Genomic DNA, 6,000 nt, shown 5'->3' on the forward strand with positions numbered 1-6,000 from the left:
GCATGTCCACATTAGCATTTTGCTAATTCGAACTAGCATGTCCACATTAAGTGGACCCTGAACCGGGCTTAAGGATGGCCGGAAGCAGTGCCGGAAGGGCATCAGAGGAGGACTTAAGAGCGTGGAGATGCTGTCTCAGGCTAGCTGAGGGCTGTGCTTAAAGGGTCCCGACCCCCACCCCGGACAGACAGTTCTCAGGGGTGCCCCGCTTGCAAAGCAGGCCTGGCTTGGAGTGCCCGGACTACCCACACTGGGCACATCACAGCACTCGGCCATCAGCCCGGCTGCACTTGCTGCAGGCTGCCATCTCGGGAGAGGGGGCAATTGGGGGGCTGCAGGAGAGCTTCCACCCCCAGAAGCCCGCAGATCCAGCCCAGTCCTCCCCATCAGGGGCTCGTGCCCCATTCCTCCCTCACCTCCTTCCACTTACCCTTCCCTAGCCCCTCTTCTTGATGTACAAAATAAAGATAACGTGTATTCCAAAATGGAATCTGTCTTTATTGAACAAAACTGGGGGAGACTGGGAAAAGGAGGTGGGAGAGGGGAAGAGAGAGGCTGGGAGAGGGGAGGGCAATTAAAATGATCAGGGGTTGGGAACAGGTCCCATATGAAGAGAGGCTAAAGAGACTGGGACTTTTCAGCTTAGAAAAGAGGAGACGGAGGGGGGACAGGATAGAGGTCTCTAAAAGCAGGAGTTGGGTGGAGAGGGTGCATACAGAAAAGTTCTTCATTAGTTCCCATAATAGAAGGACTAGAGGACACCAAAGGAAAGGAATGGGTAGCAGGCTTCAAACTAGTAACAGAAAGTTTTTCTTCACAAAGCAAAGAGTCAACCTGTGGAACTCCTTGCTGCAGGAGGCTGTGAAGGCTAGAACTAGAACAGAGTTTAAAGGGAAGTGAGATAGAGTGATGGAGGTTGGGTCCATGGAGTGCTATTAGCCAGGGGGTAGGAGTGGTGTCCCTGGCCAAGGTTTGTGGAAGGCTGGAGAGGGATAGCACGAGACAAATGGCTTGGTCAGTGTCTTCGGTCCATCCCCTCCAGGGTCCCTAGGGTCGGCCACTCTCGGCAGACAGGCTACTGGGCTAGATGGACCTTTGGTCTGACCCAGGACGGCCATTGTAAGCTCAGGGCTCAGGGTCGGGGGTCTCACTGGACCCCCTTGATTCTCTTGCACACCTGCTCCTGGGTGGCCAGGCTAGCAGCTCTCCTGTCCTAGACGGCCACTTTCCTGTGCCTAGTGCGGAGATCGTGGACGAGGTCCACGATGTCTGCACTAGCCCAGGCGGGTGCCCGCCTCTTGCGGTACTGGGCAAGCTCCCGGGAGCTGCCAGCCTGGTCCCGGGAAGAGGGGGAGAGCTGGGGGGCATCGGGTGGGTGGCTCGATCCATGCCAGGTGCAGGGTCTGCTGGCTGGGTGCTGGCAGGCTTGCACCTGGCACGGGCACCGTAGCCAGCCCGTGCCCCTTTAAGGGGTCCGGGGCCGGGAGGGGGGCAGACGAGTTTCCCTGGTGTTGGCCACAGTGGCCACCAGGGAAACCTGGGGAGGGCTAGTCTCCCAGTAGCTTGAATTAAGGGGCTACCCACCCCTTAATTCGAACTAGCTAGTTCGAACTAGGCTTAATCCTCGTAAAATGAGGTTTTCCTAGTTCGAACTAAGCGCTCCGCTAGTTCGAATTAAGTTCGAACTAGCGGAGCGCTAGTGTAGCGCCTATGAAAGTTAATTCGAACTAATGTCCGTTAGTTCGAATTAACTTTGTAGTGTAGACATACCCTAACTAGCTAATTTTTTCATAATGTTATTGAATAAAACCATTGTCAACGTCAACAAAAAGTAAAATGTAGTTATGGTATAATCCCAGTTTACAGTAGTTTGTATTATATAATAAAACAGAAAATTATCATGATAAATATAATTGTATATTAATTATTTAGTGTTTCTCATCCCAAAGGATCTCAGCAAGAAGCACATGTCTCAGTCATCCAGAAGGCAGACAACTGCTTCCTCTTGTATCCTGGTCTCAGATACTACAAAGGCCCTTCTGCTCCTCTCAGGTTGCATATATCTCTGGATCTGCAGCTTTGGGGTTGCAGAATAGCCATTGTGTGGCTTAATTCCCAGGAAACAAGTGGATTTCCATGCAGACATCTTTTCTGAGGTTACTAATAGAACCATCAGAAAGTTCTCCATGCTTTCTACACCAGTAGAAGGTGGGAGGTATGGTGCAGAGCAGAGAGCCAATGACAGTTCCTTTAGGAGTTTGAGCTGCCAGTCAGAGGGAAGAGGATGGTTGTCAGTGGATGGTTAAAAATTAATATGCAGGGTGGATTTTGTGTTTTCTTCAGATATCCTCCCCTCAAGGGCTGTGCACCCATCCATCCACAGTTGGGCTAAACTCTTCCTCCTTATGAGCAGTTTAGTTCCATGCGGGACTAAATTTTGGATGCAGGCATTACCCTCTGGCTAATTAATCTATGGAAATGTAGCCCAAGGTCCAGTGTGTTTCAGAAGCAGCCCTGGGAACTACAAGTTGTGGACTACAAACCGCAGCATGTTGGGAGAACTTTCTGGTTCCTGCCAGGATGTGCCCTCTGCCTCCATCAAGATCTCAGCAGGGACTGTGCTACAAGCAGCACACTGGCTGCATGCTGAGAGGAGGAGCTGCTGAACTGTGATCCTGTTTTATGTTTTTTAAAGAATAAAGCCTATTCCTGGTGGCTTGTCTGAGTGGGTCTGGTCTGAGGTGTGCGTGCACGCATACACATGCATGCACACACACACACACACACACAAAATACACAACGCAGAGCACACAAAGCAGCCTCAGGCCTAGCCTTCCACAGTGGTGTAAGAAGTCACAAGGCTTCTCCTATGCTGAATAACCTCACACTGGGCTTGCAAACAGGAGGGGTTACAAAAAGATACCTTGTGATCCCTTCTACATGCTCTACCAAAAGGCACGTAATGCATTGCACAGAAATTGGTGGTGAGGAAATTTTTTAGAAAGCAACACCAGGGAAACCTGTAGGCTGCGTCTAGACTGGTTATTTCAAAATAGCTTATTTCGAAATAATGCGTCTACACACAAAAAGCATTTCAAAATAGCATATTGCTATTTCAAAATAGTGCATCCACACTGAGTGGACTCTGAATCGCATTTAAGTCCAGAACCAGTTCTAGCAGGGCACCAGGTCAGGATTTACTGTGTGGGGCTGCTGCCTGAGGCTATCTGAGGTATATGCTTAAAGGGATCCCCCCGGACAGCCAGTTCTCAGGTTTTTCTGCTACCTTGTCTACCTCAATGAGGGACAGCAAAGCATTTTGTCTCTGCGTGCTCTGGTTGCCCTCACTCGGGACACCACAGCACTCTGCAACATGGAACCAGAGCTGCCCCTGGGCACTCTGGTGCTTGTCTTGGAGGCGTTGCTGCGAGCCTGGCTGCACTTTCTGCAGGTTGCCATCTGGGAGGTCCATCAGGGGGCTGTCAGTATCCAGGAGGCCCTGAGGGAGAGCTTCCGCCCTCAGGAGCACTAAGACCCTCCCTGGTCTGCCCCACTGGGGACTTGTGCCTCGTTCCTCCCTCACATCCTTCCACTTACCCCTCCCTGACCCCCCTTCCTGATTTCAAATAAAATACATGTATTTTCATGAACACAAACTCTCTTTATTTAACAAAACGGGGGGAGGGGGATAAAACTCTGGTGAGACTGGGGAAAGGTGGCGGGAGAAGAGAGGGTGGGAAAGGGGAGGGGGAAACCTGGGAGGAGAGAGCTGGAAGGGAGAAGCAAGGGGAAGAAGTGGAAGGGGAAACTCAGGACTCAGGGTTGGGCGTCTCGCCGGACCAACTTGATTGTCATGCAAACCTTCTCCTGGGTTCACTTCTGGCCTTTGGTGGCCAGGCTGGCCGCTATCCTGCCATAAATGGCCGCATTCCTCCATCTAGTGTGGAGATCATGGATGTTGGGGGCATCCCCCCCCAAACCTGAAATAGATCCATAATCTCCACCCTGGACTGGGAAGACGCCCGCCTTCTCTGGGCCCTGACAGGCTCCTGGAAGCCGGCAGACTGCTCCTGAGGAGCAGTGGAGGGCTGGCTGCCAGTGGCTTGCTAGCTCATGTTTTGGGGCCACTGGGTCAGAGGCAGCCACTGCTGGCTCTGGGCTGGCAGGCTTGGAGCTGGCACAGGCACTGTGGCCAGAGTCTGCTCCTTTAAGGGCTCTGGGGAGAGAGGGAGGGAGAGAAGTGTTCTTGGTTGAGGTTGGAGTGGCCACCAGGGCATCCTGTGATGGCTGGTGGCCCCCTATTTTGAAATAAGTGTCTACACAGCACTTATTTTGAAATAGCTATTCCAAATTTGGTGTTATTCCTCATAGAATGAGGTTTACCAAATTTGAAATAAGCGATGCTGTGTAGATGCTAGGAAAGTTATTTTGAAATAAGGGCTGTTATTTCGAAATAACTTTGCTGTGTAGACATACCCTTATCAAATGTATAGTGCACAATGGAATTAAAAAACTGGAAGAGTTACATCAATAAAGAACCTATCAAATAACTCAATTTAACTTATAGTTTAGGTACAACATTTAATAAATTTCAGTTGTCAATGAATAATGAATTAATAAAAACAGAAAATTAAAATAGAGTGCTTAAGAGAGGTATATAAAGGAATTGTAGTTTTATTTAGTTGAAATATATTTATTTGGTTGGAATATATAGCTGAAGTTGTGTTTTATTTAGTTGGAAAATATTTTCACCTGTGTAAAAATCAACTTTAAGAACAGGGGATTAGAGTGTGTGAAAGTCAACATAAAGGATCCTTTGGCATAGAGTTGTACCATATGCATTTAGACCAAAGTTGACTGACATGCAAGGACTCAAGGGGTTTTGGAGCAAGAAGAAGCAAACTCCGAGGATCCCATCACTTTCTCAAGCATCACTAAGCACTCTCAGAGAATAGATAAGTTACCAGATGGATCATTCATCTGATCCAGAACTACATTTCCTATAATCCCATCTGAAAGAAGAATTTTGCCCTAAAATATCAAGAACAATAATGGTTAAATGTTCCAGAAATTGTGTCATGATGATATAATAGCACACACATGCTCTTTCTAGATCCACAGAACCAAATAAGATGAGGAATCTGGAGATTTGTCCTGACAAGTCCAACATTTTGAAACATTTTTCCTGTAGTTAGTTCTTAATGCCTCTATTACAACTAATATCACAAAAAGTATCATTTATTTTTACTCTTATTTGTAGATCCCTTCAGAAAATGTGTTATTCTTTGTGTGGAAGTAATGAAAAGGCTCTTTAACTTCTCTCCAAACCCTTCTCTAACAAGAAACAATAAAGTCACAGTCTGAGAATGGCATTATCAGTGGGGTGAATAGTCATTTTCAAAGCTCTTCCTTCTGTAGTTAGAAATATTTAATTAAAAGTAATTTGTAACCAAATATACATTTATTTATAAGTATGAATAACACAGCAATATTGAAAATAACATTCAGATTTTTTTCCTAAAACCACAATGCATATATCTATCATAAATCACAGGTAAAAATCCAGAAACATAAAGGAAGGTATTGCAACAGACGGTCAAAGCAGTCCAAAAAATTACACAGCCTCTTAGTTCAGGTATATACTCACAGTTGACTCAATCCTGAAATGACCTTTTACATCAGGTTCACTTCCCAGCTTTTTAAAAGACCATATATTGTTTCACTGATGTTTACAGGAGTTGTCCTAGGCAACCAAATAGAACACAGAGATTTAAAGGGACCACATCCTGTCTATTAGTTATATTTTCCCATATCACATACAAAAGTCCATTTTACTGGGTGACCTATTTGCATAGAATTGTATGTGTGATGTAGAAAAATCCTTTGTTCTTCTTTCAGTGAAGAAATACATTCTGATTTTCATGACATTGTACATACATACATACAATCTCTTGCTGTGAACTATGGAACACACTTTGTTTGAATGTCAGACACATGCAT

General features: G+C 46.5%; 1 protein-coding gene across 7 annotated transcripts in view; it reads right to left on the reverse strand.

The window, feature by feature from the left end:
- TTLL7 (tubulin tyrosine ligase like 7) overlaps positions 1 to 5,720 on the reverse strand; it is a 138,810-nt gene extending 133,090 nt beyond the window's left edge. For 5 of the 7 annotated variants that reach the window (XM_025183193.2, XM_006120299.4, XM_025183191.2 and 2 more), the window contains exon 1: positions 5,648 to 5,720. The gene's annotated coding sequence lies outside the window, so the exon portion shown is untranslated. The remainder of the gene's footprint in view (positions 1 to 5,647) is intronic. The other 2 variants (XM_025183192.2, XM_014572108.3) reach the window with 2 other exon arrangements.
- Positions 5,721 to 6,000: the final 280 nt, after the last annotated feature.

Source organism: Pelodiscus sinensis, chromosome 9, assembly GCF_049634645.1.
Source record: "Pelodiscus sinensis isolate JC-2024 chromosome 9, ASM4963464v1, whole genome shotgun sequence".
Lineage (NCBI taxonomy): Eukaryota > Metazoa > Chordata > Testudines > Trionychidae > Pelodiscus > Pelodiscus sinensis.